General features: G+C 47.5%; 1 protein-coding gene across 2 annotated transcripts in view; it reads right to left on the bottom strand.

The window, feature by feature from the left end:
• The window catches only part of ZNF407 (zinc finger protein 407), a 460,779-nt gene that overhangs the window by 355,340 nt on the left and 88,300 nt on the right, over positions 1–17,139 (bottom strand). The gene's annotated exons all lie outside the window — the stretch shown is intronic.

Genomic DNA, 17,139 nt, shown 5'->3' with positions numbered 1-17,139 from the left:
ATAACTCACAAACAGAAAAAGAGGCTAAATCTTGTCAATTACATTGCTGACTGGAAATTGTTCACCCAGCTCTAAGGCCTCTTCTACACCGGTAAGTTTCTGCCCAGTAAAGCAGCTTTCTGCGCTGTAACTCCGTGATGTACACACTGCCAAGCCACCTAGTGAGCAGAAACTGCGCAGCTGTAGTGCTCTAGACGAGAGGCATAGAGCTTTCTGCACCAGGGCTACAGTGCCAGTGTAGACACCGTGGCGATTACAGCGCTGCAATTGGCCTCCGGGAGGTGTCCCACAATGCCTGTTCCCACCTCTCTGGTCATCGGTTTGAACTCTACTGCCCTGCCCTCAGGTGACCAACTGTAATCCCCACCCCATACATTCCTTTGCAAATTTGAAAGTCCCCTTCCTGTTTGCTCAGGGATGCGTGCAGTGGTCTCAGCACATCTCTCCAGGTGGCCATGCCTGCTCCATGCACCAGGAGATCCCCTGCCTGGAGCAATGCCGAGCTGCTGGACCTCATCGGCATTTGGGGAGGAGAAGCTGTGCAGTCCCAGCTGCGCTCCAGCCATAAGAATTATACCACCTATGGACAGATTTCACGATGCATGACAGAAAGGGACACATTGCAGTGTACGGTAAAATTGAAGGAGCTGTGGAACGCCTACCACAAGGCGTGGGAGGCAAACCGCCACTCCGATGCTGTGCCCACAAGCTGCCGGTGCTACAAAGAGCTGGACGCGGTACTTGGCGGCGACCCCACTTCCACAGTGAAAGCCCCTGTGGATACTTCGTTGGCTCACGTGCCAGTCGACAGTGGACCAAGCCAGGAAAGGAGGAGGCAATCTTCGACGAAGATGGGCACGGGGACCCAGAGGCAGAGGATGGCTTGGAGGCCGGAGATGCACGCAGTCAGAGCTCTTTTCTACCCCGGAGGAAGCTAGCCAGTCACAGCAGTTGGATCTCGGCGAAGCGCAAACAGAATAGGAGGCCCCTGGTAAGTGGATCTGATTTGGGGAATTGTTGGGGGCAGGATAGTTGCAGAAAGCAGGCTTGTCTTCCACCACATGCCTAGTCTGAGCGTTGGAACAAGCTGTTGATTGACTCCCTCACTTCACGGGATTCTCCTTCAGAGATCTCCAGGAAACTCTCGTGGACATACTGGGCAATCCACTGCTGCAGGTTCCTCGGCAGAGCTGCTTTGTTTCTTGCCCCATTAATGGTAACTTTCCCAAGCCACTGTACCGTCACAGGTGGGAGAGGGGAGAAGAAAGGAGGGAGGAAACCACTGCTGCACACAGGCAAGCCACACAGGGGCCAGGGCGGAAGCCGCAGGCTTGCAGAAGACCCTCCCTTGATTCCCTGCTCACCCTCAGCAGAGAGATATCTTCCATAATGATCACATCCTGTGGAAAGTGTGGGGACAGGAATGATTACCAAGCCCCTCCAACAGTGCTGGCTCTCCCCAAAAGCTACATGCCCAGTATACAGCAGGGTCTGGGAAGAGAGATTTACCCTGCCCCTACAGCTACTCATCATTTTAGGGGGTCTTGTGGCTCATGTGTGCTTGCCTGGGATCAGCCAGTTAATTACAGGTGTGTGAGTACCTGCTGTGTTTTAAAGCACTGAATCAGTGTTGTCTGTATTGCAAACAATACTGCTTCTGTCAAATGTTGCATTTAAACTTCAGAGAGATAACCTTGGGAGGCCAGCCTCCATTATTGGTGACAGAATGGCTGCGCAGAATTAGAAAGCAGCCACGAAGAACTAAGGAGAACTTTCTCCATGAGGTTATGATGCACTCCGCCACTGAGAAACAGGAATTGAAGGAGTGGCGGGACAGGGAAAAGAGGGACCAGAATGAGAACGTGGCACACCAGAAAGAAGCCACGAAGCTGTTCTTAAACATTATGGCGCGCCAAGTGGACACGCTCCAGGCGATACTAGCTCTTCAAACCAAGCAACTCCGCGGCTGCCCTCCCTTGCAGCCGCTATCACAAAACTCTTTCCCATTCGCCCTCCTCAAACCGCCAACACATCAACCTCCTGGCTCCATTCTCTACCCGCAGCATTCCACTCCTCCCTCCTCACAGTCCAGCAGCGTGGACTCCCGCTACCCACTGCACTCAACACCCTCCTTCTGCAATTTGGCCCTGCTGAAGTACAGCACCCACTGCATTGTACTCCAGAGGAAAAGGCTGGGTATGATCCCTGGACATACACAAATCTGTAGCCGTCCTGGGATCCCTCCTCCTCTGGAGACCTTTCCTTCCCCCATCTCCCTCCTTGCTTATGTATTTTTGTCATTTGACTCTCTCCTCCAGTTGTTGTCTTTTAATAAAAGAATTGTGTTGGTTTGAAAGCAATCTTTATTCCAATAATTGAAAGAAAAAAGAGCACTGCAGAGCAACATATAATTATGTTAAGGCCCTTTCTTGCATCATGTGCACCAATCACCTCCTAGCATTACAAGCACTGTACTCCTGAATATAGCAACAAATATTAGTGCTATATTGCTCCCACAAGGCATCCCTGATCCTTATACCCCCACGCTGTGCCCCTTTAATAGCCCTGGTCTCTGGCTGTTCAAACTCAGCCTCCAGGTGCTGAGCCTCTGTGGTTGAGCCTGAGTGAAGCTTTCATCCTTCCCCTCACAAATATTATAGCGCGTACAGCACTCAGCTATAAGCATAGGAATATTGTCATCAGCCAGGTCCAGCTTCCCATACAGGCCAGAGGGCTTTTAAATGGCCAAATGCACACTCAACAGTCATTCTGCATTTGCTCAGCCTGTTGTTGAACTGCTCCTTGCTGCTGTCAAGTTGCCTTGTGTACGGCTTCAGAAGCCGCAGCATTAAGGCGAGGTCTCCCAGGATCAAAATGGCCATTTTGACTTCCCCTATTGGTGATCTTCTGGTTTGGGAAGAAAGTCCCTGCTTGCAGCTTCTTGAACAGGCCAGTGTTCCGAAATATGCGTGCGTCATGCACCTTTCCGGACCAGCCTGCATTAATATCCGTGAAACATCCACGGTGATCCACAAGCACCTGGAGAACCCCTCAGAAATACCCCTTGCGATTAATGTACGCGGTGGCTAGGTGGTCTGATGCCAGAATTGGAATACGTGTGCCATCTATTGCCCCTCCGCAGTTAGGGAAGCCCATTTGTGCAAAGCCATCCACAATGTCACGCACGTTGCCCAGAGTCACAGTCCTTTGGATCAGGATGCGATTAATGGCTCTGCACACTTCCTCCAGAGTGCAATCGCCACAGGCTTCTCCAAAGACAGGGCAGCTCTCATTCTCATGTCCTTGCGCTGGAGGGCTGGGGCGAGCTCATCATACAGTCCCATGAATGTGGCTTTCCTCATCCAAAAGTTCTGTAACCACTGCTCAGTATCCCAGACGTGCATCATGATGTGATCCAACCACTCAGTACTTGTTTCCCAAGCCCAAAAGCGGCATTCCACTGTGGTCAGAACCTCTGTGAAAGCCACAGGCAATCTCGTGTTGTAGCTACTACGCATGGTGTCATAAATATAAAGGGAAGGGTAAACCCCTTTGAAATCCCTCCTGGCCAGGGGAAAGCTCCTCTCACCTGTAAAGGGTTAAGAAGCTAAAGGTAACCTCGCTGGCACCTGACCAAAATGACCAATGAGGAGACAAGATACTTTCAAAAGCTGAGAGGAGGGAGAGAAACAAAGGGTCTGTGTGTCTGCCTATATGCTGGTTTCTGCCGGGGATAGACCAGGAATGGAGTCTTAGAACTTTTAGTAAGTAATCTAGCTAGGTACATGTTAGATTATGATTTCTTTAAATGGCTGAGAAAAGAATTGTGCTGAATTGAATAACTATTTCTGTCTGTATCTTTTTTGTAACTTAAGGTTTTGCCTAGAGGGGTTCTCTATGTTTTTGAATCTAATTACCCTGTAAGATATCTACCATCCTGATTTTACAGGGGGGATTTCTTTATTTCTATTTACTTCTATTTTTATTAAAAGTCTTCTTGTAAGAAAACTGAATGCTTTTTCATTGTTCTCAGATCCAAGGGTTTGGGTCTGTGGTCACCTATGCAAATTGGTGAGGCTTTTTTATCCAACATTTCCCATGAAAGGGGGGGTGCAAGTGTTGGGAGGATTGTTCATTGTTCTTAAGATCCAAGGGTCTGGGTCTGTAGTCACCTAGGCAAATTGGTGAGGCTTTTTACCAAACCTTGTCCAGGAAGTGGGGTGCAAGGTTTTGGGAAGTATTTTGGGGGGAAAGACACGTCCAAACAGCTCTTCCCCAGTAACCAGTATTAGTTTGGTGGTGGTAGCGGCCAATCCAAGGACAACGGGTGGAATATTTTGTACCTTGGGGAAGTTTTGACCTAAGCTGGTAAAGATAAGCTTAGGAGGTTTTTCATGCAGGTCCCCACATCTGTACCCTAGAGTTCAGAGTGGGGCAGGAACCTTGACACATGGCGAGATCAACGTCGCACTCCTCTTGACTTTGTAGTTTAAGAAATAACTCCACTGCCACTCGTGATGTGTTGGTCAGAGCAAGCACCATACTGGTCAGCAGTTCAGGATCCATTCCTGCAGCCTGAGAGAGGCAGGGTGCACAGTACACAAACCATTGAAAGATGGCACCAAATGCGAATGGAAGCACAGGATTGCTGGTATGCAAAGCAATGCATCATGGGGCACTGGACTGGATGCAGGATGCTCTGTGACCCACTCCGCCTTCCCACAAGTCTTAGCGGCAAAAGAGAAAGAGGTGCTCTGTGAGATAGCTGCCCAGAATGCACTGCTCCAAATAGCGCTGCAAGTACCGCAAGTTTGAACACACTATTGCGGAGGCAGCTGTCACTGTGAACACACAACAGCGGTTTTCCTTCTGAGCTCTTGAGCGGCGCTGTAACTGCTGGAGCTGTAACTTTGCCAGTGTAGACGTGCCCTAAGTGAGATGAATCTTAAAATGATAAGAGATCAGTGGATCTCTTTCCAGAACTCTTCCAATGCCTGTGTTTTTTTCTGGGTGATGTGCATTGGAGGGAAATTACAATTCATTCTGGAGCATACAAAATTTGAAGTGACTCCATCAAATGATAACGTGAAAATAAACCACTTACACCTGGAGACAGGATTACATTAATGTGAACTAGGAACCCTTTACATATGCACTCAGAGCATCCACATGGGGGAGTTACAGCACAACTTTGGTGCATGCTGCTATTCACACCCCCACAGTGCAAACTGTGGAGCAGCGCAGACATGCCCTAAGACAAGTCATCCATGAAGAGTGCCCTACTCCTCCCTTGCTGGGTAAGTACAAGAAACCAAGGAGAGCTCAGGAGAAGGGGTACAGTAAAGGGGTAATTAATGTTTTGATAACTTATCAATGAATATGTGAAAATGTTGCAGAGAGGCAAAAAGAAGCAAATGGAATGAAGACGTGTGTCTAGCAAAGCTTAGTACTTAGTAAGAAGAAAATACAGTGCGAAGTGTCAAGACAGTTAGAATGTACGCTCCTGTTGTATCAGTTCCCAAGGGCAATCATTCACCTCTTTATGGAGAACAATGACCCCGTTTGGTACAACTGTGACCCAGCTTAAAAGGGTAAATGGAAAAAGCACAAAAAAGCCATAAGAATTTTTTTTTACTCCATGCAATCAAAATGTAAAATTTTTAAATTATCTAAAAATACACCTCTTTATTAAAGAATTGATGAAAGTGCAGGTCAGTTCTATTATCCTTTTAAATTAATAAAAAAAATCCTGATCTTTTAAAATTCAGAAGAATAATGTATATTTAAAGTATTCTATAATTACTGCAAAAGTATTAATTAACAGTTCATGGAAGCATAAGTAGTGAGATGAGGGAATAAGCCATCTACTGACTATAAAAATAAGTTTAAAAAAATCATTTTATGACATTTTTGTAACCATATGATGTGAGGCAGGTCACAACATTAGTACTTTCCTCTGAAAACCTAATAATTACTAACCTTTTTAATTTTTAAGCTGAATATTGACTTTGTAATAAATTGTTGTAAGTTCAATCGTACAGTCAATTCCAAATATGAAGAGTTTCTCTTTCAGCCATGCTGACCACTAGCACTAATTTACAGACATTTTCTTAGACTTGACTTTAAGAGAAGTCTGAATTACCTTACTGTAAAAGATCTTAGGTAACAGCAGAATAATTTATATGTTGAAGTGAAGTACACATCTAAAATGATTGAGCCAGCAAAATACTATACACTGTTAAAATAAATTGGATGAAAAAATGTACAGCATGATCTTTCTTCCACAGCATGATGTGCATAGACAGAAAATAAAATATGGCATGCAGTTACACCAAATACAATCAGCCAGAAATTTTTTTATTGTGAGATTGCATGTATAGAATACTTTTGTTACATTTTAAAAAACAACTTTCCAATGAGATTTGACCTATTGAATCAGAGCCTTCATCACCCACGTAGAGTATTTCTTTGATTATGCTATGTTGAATGAGATACTGTCCTATTTACCATAAAAGGAGCAAACTTTCTTTTTTAAAAAATCATGTAAAATATAAAGATACAATGAAGCTATTAAAGAAAGAAACATAATAGAGCAAAAGTTTAATAGTTGATTTTTAGTGAAACATTTATATGAGAATACTACAGACTCAGTGCCAGGTCCTGGGCTCTATCTAAGGTACCCAACTCAGGATAGCAGGGGAATAATGGTTATTTGCTTTAAGCCACTTGGTACCTCTCCTTGCCCCCAATTGTGGTGTCTCAGAGCTGTTCTACTTTACACTGGCCTTGGGGTGCAGAGATACCCTGCTATACCTAATTTCCTCAATCACTTCTCCTATGCCAGGAAACAGGAGGCATAGAAGCTATCTATAGCAGCCCTACATCACTGGAGGATTCTCCTACATAAGGGAAATTCTCTGTTGCCTAGAGACTTGCAGCCTCTTCGTTCCAGTATACTTAAGTAAAGTGGCCACAATGTGGGCAAGAATCTGGGCTACAGAGTCAAGTCCTACCACCATATTGTATTATTATTACTGGTCCCTTGGAGACTCAAAGGCACAGCCTTCAGGCTCCTGTAGCCCACAAGATTAGGGGTAAAGGATATTAAAAGAAACCAAATCTGATAGATTCTATATTAAATTCCAATGCCAAAGTGCAGAATATATAGTTATATAAACATATAATTTTTGTTCACCACCAGCATAAAAATATACCATCAGCTAACTTAGGAAACAACTAAATAGCTTTGTTGGCTGATCATTTCTTCTTTAGAAAATTGTCAGGAAGTATTTAGCTGACTGACTTCATCAGAAAGCCGCACAAGACGCAAGATAGCATATTCATGTAAGTGGGGGAGCTAATGAAGGCACTGCTGCATGTCTGCATAGAGACGTTTTGCTTTCTGTATCCCAGAAGATGAAACGTTAACCTTAACCTTCTTTGGTATATATTAAGTGTTACTGGGGGTACTCCACAGATCTGAAGAGAGGATGTGCTTTGGTCAAATGGAAAAATGTAAGTGAATTTAAAAAAACACAGGATAAAAGGAAGATAGCTATTAAAAAAAATAATAATAAAGGATAATTTGCTCATTAGGATATATAGTTTGTATCTCCATGTGCCCAGTAGGTGAGGACCTCTGTTTCCACAACACTGTGGACTGGGTTAAATTCAAGGGGCATCTCTTGTTCCTCTTCCAGGATTCAATGAGAATTTCCTCCCCATAGCAACCTCTCTTTGTTGGCTAGTAGATTGAGAGCAACCACTTCTGTTTCAACTTACTTTAATTACTGACTGTGGTGGACTCCTAGCCTACATGGCTGTTTATGGGAGTGATGATGAAACTCTGAATGACTGTAATTGAAATGGATTTCAAATGGAGGCAGTGGTACCATGAGGAAATCCATAAGCAGAAGGCTAGACCATAGAAACCCCACCAGACAGCATGTCAAAATTAGAAGGTGCATAAGAGATGAACAAGCCCACTGATTTAGATGCAATGATTGTTATGCAACTTTTTATGTAATCACTGGTCTCTGTGAACCTAAATCAGTCTCTGAGCTATGGCTTTGATATTTTAAGTTTCCTATAAAACTCAAAAAACAGAGAAGCAGAAAAGCTCTTTTTCTGTGTCCAAAACTATATTATTCCTGTCTTTTATTCTGCCACTTTTCTACCTGACTGAATCCCTGGGATCCCATTCCCTAAAGATGGTCAGAAATGGCTACTAGGAACACTGCTGAATGGAACCTAAACAGGATGAATCAAATCCTACCTGCATGCAGAAGCCATGGAACTAGTATGCTTCCACCGCACAGGGGACAAGTTGATGGGGCAGATGGATTCTAGCCTCTGCCAATTTAGAGACAGTCTGGAGGGCAACATGAAGGCAGGCTGGGAAGGGGTGGCAGATCTGTATTAGAGGACACAGCGGATGCAGTGGCTGCTCCAGCCCTGAGTGGATCTGAAACAAGTGGAATTCCTTCCCTTCAGACTGTCTCAGCTAATAGCCCACACACTGGGGTTGTGTTCTAAGGGTCTTATTTAGCCCTCAGAAAGCACATGCACTCACATCTTTAAATGGAAATCTGTTTTCCAAAACTGATTTTGGCAGCAAGCCAGCTAGCAAAAAGCTCAAGAAAATCTTATGGCTATGGCAGCTCTTAAGTTATTTAAAAAGTAGTTAACGTAAGGTTGGGGAAGGGATGCCCTATTTTCCTCAAAAAAAAAAAAAGAAGGATTTAAGCTTCATAGATTAGGTGTTTTTTGCAATCTTACAAGAAATGGAATCCATCATGCCAACGTTAAATGCAAGTCTTGGCTGGAGTACCCAGTTTAAAAAAAGAATCAACACATGAATTTGTTCAGTATTTGAATTTCAAACCTGATAAAGTATACCAAACTCAGGGTAAGACTTGTCGGAAGCACAAGGAAAAGAATTCTACAGAACCACAAAAACTGGCAATGAGCTAAGGGTAGATAACACAATGTGTAATTCCCAATTTATCAGCATCCCTTTGTAATGTCAATTTCCACCATGCCGCACCCATATGTACTGCAGAATGCATGCCATACCTTTTTAAGCAGGATTTTTATGCATACAAATTTCTGACATTACTTTTAGCAACATTTTTAACATATTGGAATTAATCCTGCACACCCAGCAGATTCAGAACTTCTATGGATTTCAATGAAAACTATGTTCACAGAAGCCTTATAAGATTAGTCCCATTAATTGTAGTGTCATCATTTTAAAATCATACTTATGAAATTAAAGCGATATTGCTGGAAATCAATACTCTCCAGCCAAAAAGTATTAGAATCCAGTTTGGTCACAACCAGGTTTAAACTGTGTTTACCTATTACTGTTAGGTAAACAGAATCTAAAATGAGGACAACTACAGTTATTCCTCTATCACAAAGGAGTATTGTAATGATTAGTTAACATTTTTTAATGTGCACTAGAGATCGAATGTGCTTTATAAGGGCCGATTCGGCAGAGAGTTATGCACATGATTAAGTTTATGTATGACTGGTCCCACTGACTTCAATGGAGTACTCACAGACAGTAAAGCAAATGCACATGTGGAAGTGTGCATAACAGAGGGTTAAGTGCTAAATATTGTATCTAACCCCACTGCAGGGTGTTGCTGTAAGTGTTATGGCACACCAGTCCCCGCTACATATTTGGGGCATTCTTGGTATGCCACAAGCTAGAAGACAAATCTTGTAGATGTTCCAATCACTAGGCACTACAGGCTTCAGCCATCAGAGGGTTCCCATAAACACTCGCACGTTCTGAGTAACAGAAATTCTTTACTAAGATTGCCAGAAACTAAAAGCTGTAAATACCCTAGGTATAAGAAAAGATTAGCTCAATAGTCCAGTACAGGTAGGCTCGTTAAGAGAAATGTGGGGCTCTGGGACATCGTGTTCACTGGGGCCCCATCCTCTCCCATTTATTTATTTACACAGCCATTTAAGATATTTGACGGGGAACCCTGAGCTTAGGGCCCTGATACAATTGTCCTCCTCCTACCAGCCCCGAGTACAAGGGTACAAAGAAAAAATTCACACTGGGGTCCTGCAGAAAGGCTACCCAGAGTTTGTCTCTCTCCAGGGTGGCAGGGAACCACACCGCTTCACTACACATACACCCCCCCCCTCAAGTCTGGCTCCCTCTTGTCGGGGCCAGGCTCTTCCATCCCTCCTAGGCGGGACAGGAAGTCGGCATTCGCATGGTCTTTGCCGGCCCTTTGCCAGATGGTGAAAGCATAGGGCTGTAACACCAGGTACCAGCACAGTAGTGTAGTGTTGTTTTTCATTCTTGTTAACCACTGGAGAGGGGCATGGTTCGTGACTAGCATAAATCGGGCCCCGAGGAGGTAGTATCGCAGGGCATCACAGGCCCATTTCACCGTGAGTGCTTCTTTCTATATTACTGCATAGTTCTTCTCGAGGGGAAATAATTTCCAGCTAAGACATAAGACTGGGTGGTCTTCGCCTTCGATTTCTTGGGACAGGACGGCCCCGAGCCCTACCTCCGAGGTGTCCACGTGAAGGAAAAAATCACGGTTGAAGTCTGAGCTACATAGGACTGGCTCCAGACAGAGGCACTCCTTGAGTGTCCGGAAGGCGTCTTCACATTCTTGGGTCCACAGCACGCACCAGGGGCTGTCTTTAGTCAAAATTCCTGTCAAGGGGCTTGCGATGGAAACGAATTGGGGGATGAAACGCTGATAGTAGTTGGCGATCCCCAGAAATTGTCGCACTTGGCATTTCATGGTGGGTGGCGGACAGGCCGCCAGTGCTTGAACCTTCCCCACGAGGGGTTTCACTCGTCCTCCCACAATGGTGTATCCGAGGTACGTTGCCTCTTGCTACCCAATGCTACACTTCTTTGGATTGGCCGTTAGTCCTGCCTTTCTCGGGATCTCAGAACTGCGGCTACACATTCCAGGTGGTCCTCCCACTGGCGGCTGTAGACAAAGATGTCATCCAAATACACCGATACATAGTCTTGATGGGGCTGTAGAAGGCGATCCATTAGTCATTGGAATGTCACTGGGGTCCCATGGAGGCTGAAGGGCATCTGGGTAAAGTCCCGTCGGGGTGGCAAACGCCGTCTTCTCCTTAGAGATGGGGTCGAGCGGGATCTGCCAGTACCCCTTACTGAGGTCGAGGGTGGTGATGAAACGGGCCTCCCCTAGGCGACCAAGCAGTTCATCCACACGGGGCATAGGATATGCCTGGAACCTCGAGATCGCGTGGACCTGCCGGAAGTCTATACAGAAGAGCCATGGTCCATCGGGCTTGGGTAACAAGACCACCGGACTATGCCACTCACTCTGTGACAGTCTGATGACTCCTAGGGCTAGCATGGCCTGTACTACTTCTTTGACTTCCTGCCGCATTCAGTGTGGCAGGGGCCTGGTCATCTCCCAGATTACCTTCCCCGGTTCAATCTGGATGGCATGATGGACCAGGGTCATGTAACTGGGTAGGACCGTAAAGGTTCTCCTGAAAGCCTGCAGGAGACATTGGGCCTGCTTTCGCTGCTCCTCCGTGAGCATGTCACCGAGCTGGGGGCCTGCGGGGTCCTCTGTCAGGGGCGTGTGGGGACCCAACCCTGGTTCCGGGGGGTAAGGATTGATTAATAGGCCCTCCCGCTCCCACCATGTTTTCAATAGATTCACATGATATCGCTGGGTCTTCTTTTGCCGGTCGGGCTGGTGGACCTCGTAGGTGATGGGCCTGACCTTCCAGGCCACCTCATAGGGTCCCTGCCAATGGGCCTGCAGATTCGATTCGCTCAATGGTAGGAGGAGAAGGACCTGATCACCCGGCACGGACCCGTGCTTCTTGGTTATAGGTTCGTGCCTGGGCTTCCTGTGCGGCTTTTAAGTTTCTGTGTGCTAGGGCTCCAACCTTAGCAAGGTGCTCCTGGAGCTGGAGAACATACTTCAGAAGACCCTGGGTTGGAGACAGAGACTGCTCCCATGTCTCCCACATTAAGTCTAATAGGCCCCGTGGGCGGCGGCCATATAATAGCTCGAAGGGGGAAAATTTTGTTGATGACTGGGGTACCTCACGGATCGCCAGCAGTAAGGGAGGGAGTAGCTGGTCCCAGGGGCGTAGCTCCTCTGCAGGGAACTTGCTCAGCATCTCCTTCATGGTCTGATTAAATCGTTCCATCAGTCCATCAGTCTGTGGGTGGCAGACGGAGGTGCGTAACTGTTTAACTCCCAGGAATCGCACACCTGCTGCAACAGCTGGGAGGTGAAGTTGGTGCCCTGGTCCGTTAGGATTTCCCGGGGCAGGCCCACGGAAGCAAAGACCTTCACCAGTTTGCCGGAGGCAGTCCGGGCAGTGGTGCGCCGCAATGGCACAGCCTTGGGAAAATGGGTGGCATAATCCACGATGACCAGCACATACTGGAATTCCATGGCACTTCTAGGGAGTGGGCCCACCAAGTCCATGGCCATCCGCTCAAATGGCATTTCCACTATGGGCATGGGAACCAAAGGGACCTTGGATACTCGTGGGGGAGCCACTAACTGGCACTCCGGGCAGGAGCTACAATAGTTCCTCACCTCCTGGTGCACGCCAGACCAAAAGAACAGTGTCAAAATCCAGGCAAGGGTCTTTTCATGGCCCAAGTACCCTGCGGCAGTGATGTCATGTGCAAGCTTCATTACTGCTCGTTGGTGGCACCGAGGCACCAGCAGCTGGATCTATGGTTCTCCCATGCTGGGATCCTGTTCTACCCGGTAAAGACGGTCATAGCACAGCTCAAACCAGAGCCACTGATTTGCACGGTGTAGGTTGATCACGGCCCCATCGATGGTGGCTAGTTGTCCATAGGCCCGACTAAGGGTGGTGTCTGCTCTTTGATCGCAGCAAAAGTCTGTGTTAAGTCGGGGTTCAATAGCCGGCCCAGACAGGGGGTCCTCAGTTCCTCGGCCTCTCCCTCGCGGTCGGGGGTCTCCTCCTCCTCCTCCGGTTGGTCCTCAGGGCAATCTCCTTCTAGCACAGGATCGAGCGAAGGATCTCCTCGAATGCCGGCCAGTCTCGCCCCAGAATCACCGGGTACGCTAGTCGGGGAGCCAGGCCAACAACCATCCATCGTGTGACCCCAGCCACCATTAGCAGGACCCAGGCACTGGGATATGGCCGCACATCGCCGTGGATACATTGCAGCTGGATCGCCCCCAGGTGGGGGTTGGCCCAGGGCCCCAAGGTCTGACGGATTAGTGTCTGGCCGCAGCCCGAATCGATCAGGGCCAGGGTTGGGGGGTCCCCGACAATTACCGGCAGCATGATCTTGGGGACCTGTGGCAGCCAGGCCTGGGTCTCTCCCACACAGACATGGCCAAAGCTGCTGTCCATCTCAGTGCAGTCCTGCTGTAAGTGTCCACATTTCCCGCATACAAAGCAGGGCCTGAGTTCCAGGCAACCACCCCAGGTGGGGGCTCCCATTGGGCCCCTACGGGAACTCCGACGGGTCCTTGGGACACTCGGCACAGGGGGCATGGATTCTTGCTAAGGTGGGAGTTCGGGGTGTCTAGCCTGAGGCCCCGAGCGAGACTCCGCACTTCGGTCTGAGCACCCCCTTTCTTTCTTTTCTTTTCTTTCTGAGCACCCACCAGCGCTTCAGCCGCAAGGAAGTCTTCCATCAAAGCGACAGCAGCGGCTAGCGTCGCTGGCCAATGGCGAAGCACCCAGGTCCTTCCTCACGCCGGGAGGATGTGTACGAACTGTTCCAAAATAATTTGTTCCGTGACCTCGTCTGCGGTCCTCCTCTCTGGCTGTAGCCACCACTTGCACACTTCCTTCAGGTCTTGGGCCACCAACTGGGGGCTGGGGCTGGCGCCGGTGGGGTAGGTCTGGCTCCGGAACCGCTGCCAAAAGGTTTCTGGGCTGACGTCCAAGGCATCCAGAATCGCCGCCTTTACCTGGTTATAGTCCCATGCATCCTCCCTAGACAGCCCTCTGTCTGCTGTTTGGGCTGTCCCAGTTAAGTACAGGGCCAAGAGAGTGGCCCATTGGTCAGGGGGCCACCCTGCAACCAGTGCTATGCTTTCAAAAATTACCAAAAAGGCTTCGAGGTCGTCATCGGGTCCCATCTTGGTCAGCCACACTGGCACAGTGGTGCAGGGTGACCCGGCCGCGTCTCCCGGCTGGGGCTCTGCAGGGCACGGCAGTGCTGTCGCCAGCTGCTGCAGGCATTGCTGCTGTTGTTCCTGGTTCTGAACCCCCGGGTCCCGAATCAGCTGCTGTTGCCGTACTCCCAGCTGCTCGATGAGCTGCTGCTGCTGCTGCTGGAGCTGGGCCGCCTGCTGCCGCTCCTGGCTCTCGGTCAGGAGGTTGATAAGTTTGTCCATATCCATGGCTCTTTCTGGGGTACGTTCCCCCCCAGAGCCCTTCTCGCAGGGGTCGAGGATCATGCCTGCGTTCTCCACCACCTGTAAAGAGGCTAGCCAGGCTTGTCTCTCTCCGGGGCAGCAGGGAAGCACACCGCCTCACTACCTTGGGGAATAGCTCTTGCAGGGAATTAGTCTGGCCATGGGAGTCTTCCTCTATGGCCTTAGTGACAGTACAAATAAACACAGTGAGCCCAGGCCCTGGGTCAGGGCGGGGCACTGGTGAGTCAGGGGCTCCGGCCCTCAGGCAGGGACTGAGCAACAACAGTATATAGGAACAATAGGCCCAGGCCCTAGGTTCCAAAGGGCCTGGGAGAGGGGGAGACTGTCACCCACGAGTTGGGTGGCAGGGGGGACGCAGGCCCTCCCACTCCACTGCGTCCCAGCCCGGGGCCCTAGCAGCGGTAGAAGACCCGCTGCTGAGTCAGTGGGGATCCTGGCCGCAACACACTGACATGGGCTCTGGCAGTGCTGCAGCCAGACTAGGGTCGGCTGCCCCCAGGCTACTTCCAGACTCCCCCTCTTGAGGTACCTGGGTCAGGGTGGTGTCCTCAGGGGGGGTCCAGCACCAGGGGTTCCTTGGGGTAGCTGGCGCAGGGCAGACTCAGCAACTCCTCCAGGTAGTGGCGCGGGGCAGGCTCGGCAACTCCGCCGGGGAGCTGGCGCGGGGCAGGTCGGGCCAGTCCTAAGGTCTTCTGCGGGCTTCTGAGTTTTCCCACTCACGAGCTAGGCCGGAGGCGTCTGGCCTCCCCAGCAGCTGCTTCTCCAGTGAGCCCTGGAGGTCAGGCCTTTATACTTCCAGGGCAGCGCCTGAACCTCTGGGGAGTGGGCTCAGAGCTCCCTGGCTCCACCCACTCTGGTGTCTGGAGGGGCTCGTCTCTCTTCAGGGCGGCAGGGAACCAAACTGCTTCACTACAGGTCCCCTCAGAACTATCCTGCTGCTGCACACATGCAACTGACCTCAGTGCTTGCATGCACTGCCCTGTACCCTCCTTCTGCAGCTATTGCTGGCCTTCTACAAGCAACAGGCTGCCTCCTTGCCCAGCACTAGCTTGTTACCTGCTCTTCCTTCTGCAGACAGCTCCAAGATTGCTGTCTGTGGCCTGCTGCTCCTGCTCACATGCAGCTTCTGGCTCTCTCTGTGGCACATGGTGCCTTCTGACTGAGGATGTTATTTCTTCTCCTGTGCACTAGAGAATATGAAATCTTCTGGTGGCTGGATGTTGACCGGGGTAACACAATGCCTTCCACTGACTAGAGAGACCTTCCCCTCTAGCTCAACTGAATTTCAAGTTGGAATTTTTTGTTTGTTTTTAGATTTACCTGAAGAAAAGTGTTTCTGATGACAAACAACTAACAATGACTGTGGCATATATCAGTTTTTTGCTTTTTCCATTTAATTTAAGAGAAATACAATACAGAATAGGTTTAGACTATTTGCTTATACAGTACAAAGTAAATAAAAATCCTAGGAAAACAAAAAACAAAATTAAATCAATTTAGGTTTGAAATTAATAAACTAAAATACTTCAAAATAACTGAATGTGTTTCTTTAAACTAAAAATTCTATTTAGGCTTAAAAATACAAGTAAGTTGTGAACCAAGCAGTGTATAAGTTCACGGAAAACATTATTGCATTAATCACCACAGTTCAGTGATTTCCCAGACCAAAATATCAAAGCAAAATAGCTGTCAAAAAGCGTAAATTAAATCAATTTCAAATTGAACAGAAAATTATTTCCTATTTTCCAAAGGCACTGATTTGGAGTGGTCTTAAATCGCTGGAAAAGAATTCCCCAATTTTCAAAATTCTGAAGCCTAATTACAAGTAATTATAGCTTTTCATTTTCAACATGATGAAATAATTTGATTCTTTTTACAAGAGGTCTGGTTTAGCTCAAAACAGACAAGTGCTTCTGCAATGAGTAAGTACACAAAGACAATAAAGATCATTCTCAAAAGAAAATCAGGAATACATGTTGGCTATAAATCATAAATGCAGCATTCAGGCAAAAATAGTCTGTGTGTTCTATAAATGCAATTCATTTCCACAACACATGAGTGAGATAAAGTAAACAGACCACTGACAGTCTTGGCTTTCAAATAAAAACTGTGTAAGATTAAAAAAAGAAAAAAGAAAATGCACCACATAATCATTGCAATAACATTTGGTTTTAAAATTTCCTTGGAGAGGAACAGAGCAGGTGGAATACAAACTTATCTTGTGCAGTACTTTGATTATAGAAGAAAACCAAAGAAGAACCATCCAGCACTAAATTATAACTATATATTATTTGAAGAGTCTTGTTCCCATATTTTGTTGCCGTTTTTTCCAGAATAGTCATATTCTCTTATTCTATAAGAAAATAAACTATATTCACTAATGACAGGTTTCAGAGTAACAGTCGTGTTAGTCTGTATTCGCAGAAAGAAAAGGAGTACTTGTGGCACCTTAGAGACTAACCAATTTATTTGAGCATAAGCACTAAATTATGCTTTATGTGCAAATCTTTCATGACAAAATTTGAAGCTCAGCAATCTCAAAGATGAGCCAACTCGGCCCAGTTCCTCATCAAAAAGCTCAATAAGTTTTACAAACCTTTTCGGTGAACAAAGGTTGCTTCACGCAAAAATGGGCCTAAATTTACTGTTCAGTTTCAGTTGCGCCATGCGCAGATTAGCCTGAATCTGGAACGAAATTTGGGTTACACGAGGA

Source organism: Caretta caretta, chromosome 2 (assembly GCF_965140235.1).
Source record: "Caretta caretta isolate rCarCar2 chromosome 2, rCarCar1.hap1, whole genome shotgun sequence".
Taxonomy (NCBI): domain Eukaryota; kingdom Metazoa; phylum Chordata; order Testudines; family Cheloniidae; genus Caretta; species Caretta caretta.
Note: the sequence above shows the minus strand (reverse complement) of the source record. Positions and strands in the feature narration are given on the sequence as shown.